Consider the following 14132-nt stretch of genomic DNA (forward strand, 5'->3'; position numbering starts at 1 on the left):
TTATTATTATTATTATTATTGTTGTTGTTGTTGTTGTTGTTGTTATTGTTGTTGTTGTTGAGGATGATGTTATTTTTTACCAAATTTAATAATATAAATGTATTAAAACTTGATTCAGGTGGATGCTATCAGCATCAAAATTTTAAAATTAGGCTTGAAAACAGCCTTAGTTTTGTTTCTTGGGGTGTCGAATGTACGACACATTTGAAACCAAACGCTCTTTTCCCTTTAATTCCTCGAGATTTGTTTAGCTGAAGAGTTATGTTTATAAATACACACGTTTCTAAAGTGATGAGCTTTACTGCAAAGATCCTGGTAACATAAAAAACTGCGTATGTAATTTAGGTACACTTGCGTACAGAAAAATGGAGCATTTTAAATGAATTTAGATGTAAAACATTGAACGTCATGATTGATCGGTCAGTTTACAAATCTTCTTTAACAACAGTTATCACACATAAGACTTTTAGACAAGCAATGAAACAGTGCCTTTTTATGTTAGATTCACAATCGGCCAATAGCTTATGTGTCTTTTATATCAAATACAGTGTTAGGAATACTACTCAGCATCATATAAGGTCTAGAATAAAGGTTTGTTTAGAGTAACACAGCCAAATTGAACAGTCCAAACTGAATTTAGTATATCCAAAGTATACCAATCTTCTTTTCAAAGACCAACAATATCATTGTACATCGTTCAAATGTTCAAATGTTATATGTCCAAACTGGTAATGATTTGTTATTTAGAAATACATGAGAGTTTTTCACTAAGATATATATTACTGTAGTTTCTTCTCTGTCCTAAGACAGCTTCCTATTTAAAGTATCATGGAAGGTTCCAGAATCGTCAAGAATAAAAATAAAAGTCAAGAATAATCCAATTTAAAAAAAAAATAATTGTAACATCCTGCTTACCTGTATTGTGGAAGAACATTATGGAGCACCATAGAAAATAAATAACTTACTGACATTTTACATATTGACCTAGCTCAGTAAACAATGGACTATCAATAAAGAAAAGCCTAAAGGAGAATGATTAGTATATTACAATTTCTCAAAACGTAACTGGACGTTTCTGTTTTCTTACATCTGAAGCGGGAGTCGTAAATGATACCCTTCTTACACCTTACCTTTCCTTATACCACTGCTTAAACGTTCTTTCTTATGATAGAGTCATTTAGTTTTTTTCATTTTTGTCAAAGCAATTTAATATTTTTCTAATTTTCTATTCAAAATACAAAACAATAAAGCTTATCTACGATAAACATTGACTTCCAGACGATGATGATACATTCATAATTTGATAATTTTGATCTTATTGGCGTAACGCATATAATTCACGTAATACTCACCAAATTTACGAAAATGTAATTTTGAATGTACGTTAGTGGTATGTAATGTTTAATTGAATGAAAAGAAGACTAAGACACACTATTGGGCCGGATGACGTTGCTATGGTGACTAGAATTTCCTTAGTTTTTCAAAGAAAAAATAAATTGACTTATAAATTAAACATTCCTATATCTTTATATATAACCGTTTAAATGAATTTTAATGATAAATGAAGACATGGGGGTATGTGAAGAAATGAGGGCATTTTCCCGGGAAATTATTGAACAGCCCTCTTACTTTTTAGAGGATTTTGTAAAGAACGGAACAGATGCTAATTACCTGCAGAAAATTGATTCAATTATTTTATATAATGACTATACCAAAATTACGTAGAATTTTCAGCACTCTTACACAAACAACTTTTGTTTCGAAAGAATAAAGTATTATTCGAATCAGCCCACTTAAATATTGTAGGTTTATTGTCATACATTGGTCTGCGTGCTTTAGGATCAATACAAATTAATTTTTCCTCTGCACGTAAAGTAATATTACGTGTTCTTTAAAAGTTGTCTCTCAATAATAGAAATACTTACTGTCTTTGCCGTCAAACGAATATCATACGAATATCTGATCAGTATTGCAAACATGAATTATATATTTACATATGAAGGCAAACTTGTTTCGAAAGCACACGATAGGAGTATATTCCCTGTATGCAAATCTTCACTTTACATCCGGAATAGCTACCAATTCAACACATCCGTTGTTGATAGGAAGATACCAAGATGCAACTCAACCAGTCGATGATAGGGTAAAAAACATTTACATGCCATCACGAGTTCAACTCGGTAAAGGGATGATACACCAACTTATTCCGAAAAATGGCTTTTTGAGGTAAAATACTGTAACTTGAAATGTGTTCAACTACTTGCTCGTAGTTTTAGATGTCTTTTATCAATTTAAATCTTTTTTAAGTTAAGAATACCAAATGGAAGACTGTTCCTCAAAAATTCCTTTATTTGCTTTGCAGCATATATAAAGGTACTGTGTTACTTTAAAACATCCTTACATTCTTTGCTCAGAGATGACCCTTTTTCCCTTATATTGTTTTGTTTTCGAATAACACTTAATTTCATCTTTTTTAGTTTAGATCTAATTTTCGAGAGAACACTCGCATTTAAAGTGATTACAATATGTAAAGGAGATGGAAACCGAAAATAGTTCTTTTATTTTAAAAGAATAGCAAGATATTTATTTGGTTTCTTATTTACATTTTCTGTAAACACAGGTTTGTATGCGCTGTGTGAACAGCCAGATGCCCTCCGTCATCACGATTAGTGTAAGCATTATAATTTGTTTGTAAAATGTTTAATTTACTATATAAAGTGCAAAGTAATAAACAATGTCATTCACATTAAACTTGCGATGCCACCAATGACGAGTGTTATCCCCTTTTATATGTAATCCATGCTATGTATGTTAAGTTGGATGAAACATGATTAGATGCAGAGTAAAGACAACAAAGTTAGACTAATAGAAATTTTTAGGATTCAAATGTTCGCTGTATTACTAAAATTATTACTCAGGTAAGTATAGTAAAATAATAATCAATGCATTACATAATTTAGATCACATGAGAAAGACATTTAAATGTACATAGTTACTAAATTAACTTAACATTTTCTGCTAGAAACCTTTCGTACAAACAAGTTTGTTTGTGCTTTGGCTTAGTTCCATTTTCAACTGTATTTTAGTATTAAAAACGACTGACAATTAGCTTACCAGTGTTTAAAGTTTCTGTACTAGCATGTTCTTTGACAGTAACTACAAAATATTCCAAGTGAAGTGGAGGTCAAACTGACTTCGAACACGATGGGTTTTTTTATAAAATCGACAAGTGGAACGTCCGGTGTTCGAACACCAGAACAATCGATACCTAGAAGTACACCTTCCAAGCTGAGCAAAGCAAGTATATAAATGGAACCTGTTTACTAAATACATGGCTATTTCTACCAGACCCATGTCATTGTCTGAAAACTAGAATCCCAAATCGACAAAATGGATGTTTATTGTTCATCTATGATCCAAATGCAAGATAGCTAACAGAACAGACATGGTCGATTTTTACATTTGAACGGGTTTTAACAGAAAGCACCTGCCTTGCCCGAGACGAATTTATAGGCCGACCACGTTTTTTGAGCCGTGCCTAATTTATGCACTACAGCTGTTTTGCCAAATAAGGGTAGGAACATATATGTATTGTGCTATTTTTTAACCTGTCGAATTTGCATACATTATACGCACTGTGCATTTGATATTATAAAATTCGTCCCAACTTCGGTGCTATCCGTATATTTTACGGAAATAAATGTTGGTTAAGTGTGTACATATCATTGTTAGTAGTGTACCCGTCGTTCGTATTTGTGGCTCAGTGGTTACAACACACGGCTAGTATGCGGGAAATCGCTGGTTCGAGTCCATAAGCGAGAAGTTTTGTATTTTCATTTTAGTTGTTTATTGATTTAAATGTTTTAAATTACAAAGGGACACGTCAAAAGCAAAATTCACGGGCTTCACGATAAAATGTGTTTCGTACTGAAATTTTAGCGATCGAAACTAAATCATGAATATAGCTTGTTTCAATGCATATTTATGAAATTTGTAATATACTGAAATAAACATTGAATAAAATAATATAAAAGAATAGAAATTGAAAAAGTGATTGAAATAAAATACAAGAGGGCCAAGATGGCCCTAGGTCGCTCACCTGAGAAACACTCCATAACACAACATAACAGTGTAAACATGTTTGACCTAGTGATTTCATGGAAACAAATATTCTGACCAATTATCATTAAAATTGGAGCACAAATCTTGAGTATAAGTAAGTATTTTCTTTGATTTGACATAGTGACCTAGTTTTTGACCCCAGATGACCCATATTCGAACTTGACCTAGATTTCATCAAGGTTATCATTCTAACTAAATTTCATGAAGATCAATTGAAACATACAGCCTCTATCGCATACACAAGGTTTTTCTTTGATTTGACCTAGTGACCTACTTTTTGACCCAAGATAACCCATTTTCAAATTCGGCCTAGATTTCATTAATGTTATTATTTTGACTTAATTTCAGGAAGATCAATTGAAAAAAATACAGCCTCTGTCGCATATACAAGCTTTTCCTTTGACTTAACCTAGTGACCTACTTTTTCACCCAGATGACCCATATTCTTGCTTGATCTAGATTTCATCAAGGCAATCATTCTGACCAAATTTCATGAAGATCAATTGAAAAAAAAGCCTCTATTTCATACAGAAGGGTTTTCTTTGATTTGACCTAGTGACCTGCTTTCTGACCCAAAATGACCCATTTTCAAATTTGGTATGTTATCATTTTGACTTAATTTCAGGAAGATCAGTTGAAAATTACAGCCTCTATCGCATATACAACCTTTTCATTTGATTTGACCTAGTGACCTAGTTTTTGACCCAAGATGATCTATATTAGACCTTTTATTAGAATTCATCAAGGCAATCATTCTGACCAAAATTCATGAAGATTAATTGAAAAATACAGCCTCTATCGCATACACAATGTTGTTCTTTGATTTGACTAGTGACCTAGTTTTTGACCCAAGATGACCCTTTTCAAACTCTTCCTAGATTTCATCGAGGTTATTATTCTATCCTACATTCATGAAGATTAATTGAAAAATACAGCCTCTATCGCATACACAATGTTTTTCTTTGGTTTCACCTAGTGACCTAGTTTTTGACCCCAGATCATCCATTTTCAAAATTTTCCTAGATTTTATCTAGGTAATCATTCTGACCTAAATTCATGAAGATTAATTGAAAAATACAGCCTCTATCGCATACACAAGGGTTTTCTTTGATTTGACCTAGTGACCTAGTTTTTGAATCCAGATGACCAATTTTCAAAATCCTCCTAGATTTCATCAAGGCAATCATTCTGACCAAAATTCATGAAGATTAATTTAAAAATGCAGCCTCTATCGCAAACACAAGGTTTTTGTTTGATTTGACCTAGTGACCTAGTTTTTGACCCCAGATGACCCATTTTCAAACTCGGCCTAGAGTTTATCAAGGTAATCATTCTGACCAAATTTCATGAAGATCAGTTGAAAAATACAGCGTCTATCGCATACACAAGCTAAATGTTGACAGACAGACAGACGACGGACGCCGGACATCGAGCGATCAAAAAAACTCACGTGAACTAAAAAATAGTTGTAAAAATACAATGGAAGAAATATTGGATAAGAATGTACATGTAATAAATGTTTGTGAAAAAATATACAGACACTACACGGTTTCGATCTTAAGACCTCGAGGTTTCAAGCTATTGACAGTGACCACGGTGCTATCGTGACTTTCGTACCACCGTATACACGCTTTAAATATAAATAATTTTAATTGCAGATTACTTTCCGTACACTGTACGGAATGCACCGAAAATCAACCGAAGATTAAAATATTCTGTGCACGGATCATGTAATTAATATGCATTTTGACAGGTCAATAATACATAGTAAAGCGGTATAAGTTATCGATGAATGTAAACGATTGCATGGCCCATAGGATATGGTGTTGTCTTAACAAACTTACTGTTTGTGGTTTGAGCCTTGGTAAATTCATTTATTTTTTATTTTTTGTAATCTTTAGTTTCAAAAAAATAATAAAAGTTAATAGTGTACTTTCTAGTCAAAAATACTCAAAGACTGACACAGCTGAAGTTGAAATTATGTGACATGAATCTAATTGAAATAAAAGTAGCGAATTATATCAAAAATATAGAAACAATAAAAAGTCAAACATTATTATTAAAATATATAAAAAGGTCTTTAGAAAGAGTATTCAAAGATTCTTGACTAAAAAAAAATGTATACTAGAGAAAATGTACGGCACTAATGTGGGCTTGAACTCACACCTCACGTTTATAATCATTACGCTTTACCAATTACGCCAGCGATATAATCACGTTCATGATAAACAAAACATACTGCGCCAGCGGTATAATCATGTTCGTGATAAAAAAAAATACATATCAACTTACTCTTTAGTAAAGATGTTTCAGCCAGATACGGACCGAATATTGATAAAACACAATTGAAAAAGTATATGATTCCGTCACGGCTAAAAACACGCGGCCGAACTATACCAGGTCAAATATTATTGTTATTTCAATGAATGTTGTCAACAACATGTAATCTAATAGTAATTGATAGTGCTTCTATTAAAGACGCTCGCTCCAGTTTCGTAATTTTTTTCCCAATATTAGATTTTGATGAACTGTTCTGTATTAAAAGATCATGATATGATGTATTGAAAAAAGAAATAAAAATATTAGGTCACCAGTTTTGTTTCAATTTTATTTGCCCCTATATATGATGCTATTTTTAACATTTTTCAAAACTTCATAACTCCTAAAAGTATATTTCAGTAAAGTACAATAACCAGCATAAATTTGATATCTAAGCATTTTTACAATGGAAAACAATATATCGATTTGAAGCATGCTCAGAGAAATCAAAAGAAAATGATTTCGGGAACACTGTTACAAAATTCGTAATAATAATAAATCTAGAATCTTCTTATTAAACCATTTCGTAAAACTTCACATTCGGTTAAAGATGCTTCTGTTCAAGCTGTCGAACAATTAAAATATGAAGTTAACATGACTTCTGGCTTAAAGGCAAGACTCAGACATGTCTCTGAACTTAAATGGATTAAATTTCTACAAACACCCTTTCCAGTAGGTTTAAATGATAACATTTATCAAAAGGGAAAATTTCAAAAGATTCCGGAATTGATATATTCTCTATCTATTCCCCTACAAGACTCAATAATCTTTGTCATTGTGTTCGAAGAAATGGGAATATCAAACGTTAAATTCGCAAAAGAATGACTGTCGCTGACTGCCATATGACACATAAACGCTCTGGTAGACATGCTATGTTATCGTGTTTAATCTCTTTAACTGTTTCTTTGTTGAGGCAAATTGATCAAGAAGCTGATCAAAAATCATTAAAACTCAAGTTAAATTTTATGAATCAAAAGCTTCCTTATTACCCCAAAAAAACAGGTTTTAACTTCGAAGGTTATAGAAAGCTTTATCAAAGGTACACACGAATTTTGTTTTCACTCCTGCAGACAAAGCTTCTAATAATATTATTTTTATTTGACGCATTTATTACACAGAAGTATTACGAAATGAACTGGAACATACAAACATTACCAATTACCACAACTAGATGAGAAAACTATAGCAAAATGTCATGTAAATCAATGCATAAATTTCAATGTCGCACTTGAAGACAGTCAAATGAAGCTTCCTACTGTATTGAATCCATAAACTTCACAAAACTCCATACAAAGCTCTATTCATTGCCATATGAACCTTATGCACTACAAAAAGACATTTCTCTACTTTTGACTTCTTGTCTTACTGCAATCAAAGACCACGTACAGAAGTATTGCTCCAAAGTATATAAGAACTCGGGTGTTAATCTGTTTTGGTCCATCAAGATCTGGCTTGGAATGAAACTAGAACATTCTAGTCTAACAGTGCATTAAAGAGATACAACCTATGGAGTTATAATCAGGTCTGTGAAGGTCTAAGGTTTCTACTAGATAACATATTAATCAAATTTGGCAATAAAACGTACAGACAAGTAATTGGTATCTCTATGGGAACCAACTGCGCCCCACTCATTGCTGATGTATTCTTGTACTGTTATGAACGGAATTTCATGCTTAGTTTATCCACTGAAACGCAATTTGAAATTATTGAAGCTTTAATGAATCATCAAGGTGTCTTGATGATATTTTAAATATGGACAACAAATATTTTTCAGAAATGGTGAAATATATTTACACAAAGGAGTTACAACTTAACAAGGCTAATACTTCAGATTTAGAGGCGTCTTTTTTTGGATTTAAATTTAGCAATTGTGAATAATTATCTAGAAACGAAAATATATGATAAAAGGAAAGATTTTAATTTTGAAATTGTCAACTTCCCCAATCTTGATGGAGATGTCCCTCGAACAACATCATACGGTGTCTGTATTTCACAACTTATTCGTTTTGCAAGAGTGTGTTCAAACATAGATGATTTTAATGATATAAATCTTCATATATCCAAGAAAGTCTTACAACAGGGTTATAATTATCATAAGCTACGGAAAGCTTTTAGTAAAGTTTACTACAGATCGTCGGAACTGTTAGTAAAATATAATATGAACCTAAAACACTTTTAAAACTTGGGCTAACACACCAAGAATACTATGGAAATGTAGTTTATAAAATTCGGAAAATTAAACATAGGCCTTATTTTAATCAAATATGTGTAAAATCGGTAAAAAAGTTTATCAAAAGAGGATACGATGCGAACATCGTAAAGCACAGCGCATGTTTAGTGATTCACCCCTCTACAGTTAATTGCTACGCTTTCCTATTTGATGGTGCGATGAGTAATAAAGTGTAAGACTCCATGATGCTTTTCTCCTAAACCCTACATACAACGGACGGAGGGAGTTGATTTTTGTCTTACAGTTTTCTTAGTCGTGCCCTGAAAAGTAAGGCTCTTGTTGCTCTGACGTCAGACCAGTTGTTGAGTACATTTGTGTAATTATACCTTAGATTTACCCTAATTTTATGTTTTACTTTATCTGCTATTTTTGCACTAATGTTAGAGCCTTTTTCAGCGGGGAGTTTATTTACATTGTGTTGTCTTACTTATTGTAAATAGGGTAAGTGCGAGGTTGGCATGCCCTAAACGCATTTAAACCCCCCAGTTTTCTTTGTATATGTTACTGACCGTTTCCAAGGCGGTATCCCTATTTTCGACTGTTTTTTTTGTTGTTGTCTGTCTTGTATTGTCTGTTGCGTATATTTTCTTGTTTGCTGTAAGCGTTTCCCCTCCTCTCTTTCCCTTTCCCTGTTGCCCCATCCTTTCCCCTTGCATTTACGCTACTTTTTGACTCTCCTCCCCTCCCCTTCCCCTTTATGTAAGTTTTCGTGACTCCCCTTTGTTTTCCTGCCGAAATCCTAAGATCGTATACGATCTGTATTTTCCTACTTGTGTGGGTGCGTTTGTATGCTTGAGTCTAAAACGGTGCCCTGTTTTCTTATGTGTTGCTTGTTCGTATTTTATGTTATTTAGTTGGGTGTGGCTGTGTGTTTATCTTTTGTACATGAGTGTTTGTGCTATTGTGGTTTACTTTGTAGTATAACTGTTATTAAGGAACGTGGCTTTTCCTTTGCTTATCCTTGTTCGACTTTCACCCTCGGGTCCCCACGACCCAATTTTGCACCTTACCATTTCCTTCCCCTCCTTCTATATTTAGCATAAATTAATATGTGCTTGTTGGATGTTTGAAGCAACCCGTCTGAAATATTTTTCCATTACAGCTTCTGTTTGCTGTGGGACTACTTTACAAATGCGTGGCTCTGGGGCTTTGTTTTTAGTGCTCTGTACTTCCAGGAAGTCTACCCTTACCTATTATCTTTTGTAAAGAAATGAATACCTGTTCAGCAGACCCAAGGGCTATTTTTGCATATTTTTGTCAATTTTAAGTTGGAACTCCTGCTATTTTGTCGAGTTTCGCATATAATAGAATTAAATCAAACTATGCACATACTTTTGGTTATGTCTACCTAATCTAAAACAAAAAGAAAATTCATAGGTCACCATATTAGATTTCGCTTAAATCAAATTACAACGAGCTGGGGTGTGTCGGGCTTTTATACAACGCAGGTTGGTACGAAATACGTCATCAATTTAATTTCAAACAAGGGCATGTATTCAGCCAAACTGACAGCATTCGGTATTTGTCCACAGCTTAAGGCAGAGATATTTAACATGAGGATCAAATGGCCCAAGGTTGCTCACCTTAGGAACATTTGGAATAAAATCGCTGAAAGTGTGATTGTAGAAAATTTTTACCTGGATTTCTATAGGAAGAAATCATTTCATCATTTCGGCTGCCGCTTCCTTTACCTTTAACATATTGATCTTAAAAGCAATAGGTGTTATCCACTCCATTTAGCCATTCATCCCACTAAGTTTGAAAAGTACTGATTAAAGGCGTCTCGACAAATGCCAAGGAAACTCTTTAAGTGTTTGAGCAAATGCCTAAGAGATATATAACAAATTATCAAACGGCAGATTTCCTAATAAGCGGATTTTAACGTGTTTCTGATGTATTTTTTGATGTCATAGAACGTTGTAAGTTTCCGCCTTTCTCCGAACAAAACCTATAGTTTACGAAAAAGGATGTACGGTATGGGTACGGTACGGGATTAGAAACGGCTGTGACTCAATGCAGAGTTGGAGCGCTGGTATAAATTACAGACTCGGGTATATGCTGGATTAAAGTAATTTGAACTAAAAGTACTTTAAATGTATATATTTTGTAACAATGCTGATACTTACCCTAACCTCTAGTCAGTATATCAGACATATTATACACTAAATAAGTGCAAACATGCAATAATTTGCGCATTTTTGTCGAACGCGACATTAGATAATCACTTCCGGGCATGCGCAGAAGACCGCTCCAACTCTGCAATGAGCTACATTGATTAGATTAGAAACAACCAAATTGGCACGGTGTAGGGGTAAATATTGACCCGTCCGGGAAAACTATCGCCAGCTCCTTTAATAATTCTTGTCTGTTGTTGTTCTTTGAAATAATTAGGGGATCTCAGTTGCAGAGTGGTTAAGGTTGCTTACTTGAAATGAAGTTATGCCCCTCACTGATTTGGTTTCATGGGCGGAAGTCATCTAGCTGGCTTACGGAAGGTTAGTGGTTTTACCAAGGTGCCCGTCAGTGATGCAATAATAATTTAAAAACAACGTGTTATGACATGTAGTAATGAGTGCAAAGAATATAACATAGGTCAGACAGAAGAAAAATTAAGACCTAGAAGAACAATTCATTTGCAACGAATTAGAGACCCATCGGTAAGAGGTAAATGAGGCTTATGAGGGGCGTGGGCAGTGTTGCTTTTTCCATTACTACCCATGAACAGACTCAATCAAACCGAGTCTGCAATTTTCACTATTTGCCTTGTTCTCGGTGCTTCCGAGGGATCTACTTTCCAGATTTTATGGTTATTTAATATATTAACAATATTGATTTTCAATGTCATTATGTTGCTGCATGTTCGTGTTAATATTAACATTTTAAGACGTACTTAAGTTAATACATCTTTGTAAGCAATATTTCTTTATTTATTTTTTCTCAAATCACGTAAAAGCGTGTTTTCTAATACAATACGAATTTCATCCTCAAACTTATGGCGGAATGCGCCTAATTAGAAGTTATAGGGTTTCGTTTTGACATTTTGATTAATATAAGATTCTACATATTCCTCATAAACTGCGTTTTTTATTTATTTTTTTATTTTTACTTTTCTGATATTTCTGTAACATTTTTTTCTGCAGACCTTCAAACACGACCATAGACGTTCCGTTTTGAAGAACCGCGATTACACATCAATCAAATGATTTTGTAAATAGTTCTGTTCTTTCTACAAAATTCTTCGGTTTGCTTTCTACTAATCATATCTTTATTTAAAAAGTCTTTAAAATAGTGTAAAATTTATGGAGATTTTTTTAATGTAAAAGTCTGTATTAAAGTTAAATTGACGTCAGAGCGACAAATTTTATGTTGAGTTTCGAATAATTTTTTTTCTTTAATTTTGTCTCATGTAAAACACAAAAAGGTAGAATTTGAGAAAAGAACAAGCGTGATGATGAACATTTTATTTTCTATCAATATAAGAAATACAAATATGGAGTCACCGAGTTCTGGCGTCAATATTACATTACGCTATCTCTACTCCCAATTCATAAGATTGCACAATTGAGCATTCTTTCCAGTACCTCCTCTTTTCTTCCATAAATCTATCATTTCATTTGTTTCTTAGTCCAATCAAATGAAAATGCTCTTTAAAAGTCTGCTTAATTCGGCGAACTCATTTCAGTGTAGAACTCAAATTTAATATTTAGATTATATTCAATTTAAGAAAATGTGACAAAAAGGACACCGCATTACCGTGGCTCTGGATTACATTACTCTACCCCTATCGCAAAAAATACGTAATTAAATGGATGTTCTTAAGCCTGGTGACAAAGACAAACTCATTTTGAGTTCCTTACAACTGTGCAATGATTTCATTCAACATTAATATTGAAATGATTCATTTCGCAAGTTAATAGTAATAAATGAACAGTCCAGTATCGATGCACATTTACAAAAATAAATAAGAAAACGACAGAATATACTTAAAATATTTTATCTAAATTATCTCAACATTTTAATTTTAACAGTTACCTGTACAGAATTCCATCACAGGTTGCTATTTCTGTGACTGGTTACATAAAAAAAACATGGCATTCAAGCATGTAATAGTTTAGAGGCAAACAAATTGAATAAGGTGTCAAAATTTCGGGATGATTCATCGGAAGTTTATAAGGATACGCTAATATATATGTAACCAAGGGGTAGTATCTCTTACATCATGAGAAGTTATGATTTATTTCAAATAGTCCCTGTGGTATAAAATATCAAAAGATTGAAAAATAAATTCTGCCCTTTAAAACCGAATTCTGATGTCAATATACTGTAGAATCTGGTAAATAAGCGCATATTCGAATATAAGCGCATATCAAAAGTAAGCGCATACGGCCTAACCGTTATTCCGTATGGGATAATAAGCGCATGTCATGCCCTTACCATAATTTTGTTTCGAAAGTAGGCGTATATCCGATTACTGATAAACAAACAACAGATGCAGCAAAAAGACGTAATTAACGGTATTATACCGTGATAATTGTTTATCATAAATACAGGTGACAAGTGTTCTTACCTGTTGAATAGCCGATAGGTGTTAAAAGATTTTAACGTCTATTGTTTGATAAAACGATAATTGTTTACAATAATCATGCTTTTTGAATAGAAAATGTTTTCAGTAAATGAAGGTAAAAGTTTGAATACCAGAAAAGTTGTTTGCGTTGTCATAACAGTTTGTCATTCTTTCGTAAATATGTGAAAAGAATATGGATAAAATGCTACAATCTTAGTATTGAACAATTATTGAATGGTCAGAGAGATTGAACATAATTTGCAAATTGTGAAGTTCATTATGCTTTCATTATGTATAAATACTGTAGGCTTATGCAATAAAAGGAAGTAGTTCACTGCGCATGTCCATGGCCATGTTTTACTTTCGTTTTCTCAACCAAGGTAAGCACTGTCAATATTCCTAATATATCAAAAATAGGCGCACACGGCTTGTCTATAAGCGCATATCAAATATAAGCGCATAGTTTTGGCTTAAGTATAAGCGCATATCAAAAATAGTCGCATTAATGTGTCACTAAAATCATTATAAGCGTATACGCTTATTTACCAGATTTTACAGTATATTAACATTTGCGTGGAGCAGCTAATTAACCGGGGAAGCCTGTGGCAACTAATCTTATGTTCATCTTATGGGATCTGCGTTCGTGCGTGCTTACGTGCGTGCATAAAGGAAGTGTTACGGATAATAAAAAAGTAAATCAAGATTCAAACAATTTTTACATCCGAGGCAGGCCGGTTAAGTCTACGGTCTTACGTCTGAAATAAAAACTTTAAAATATTTGAATTTGTGGTATAATATTGAACTATGATATTTTACAATAATTATGTTTTAAGTGTGAAACTCAGAATTTTATATATAATTGCATGCATAAATGTTTAATTTTAGCAGTGTATCACA

The sequence above is a fragment of the Mercenaria mercenaria genome, unplaced genomic scaffold (genome assembly GCF_021730395.1).
Source record: "Mercenaria mercenaria strain notata unplaced genomic scaffold, MADL_Memer_1 contig_3558, whole genome shotgun sequence".
Classification (NCBI taxonomy): Eukaryota; Metazoa; Mollusca; class Bivalvia; order Venerida; family Veneridae; genus Mercenaria; species Mercenaria mercenaria.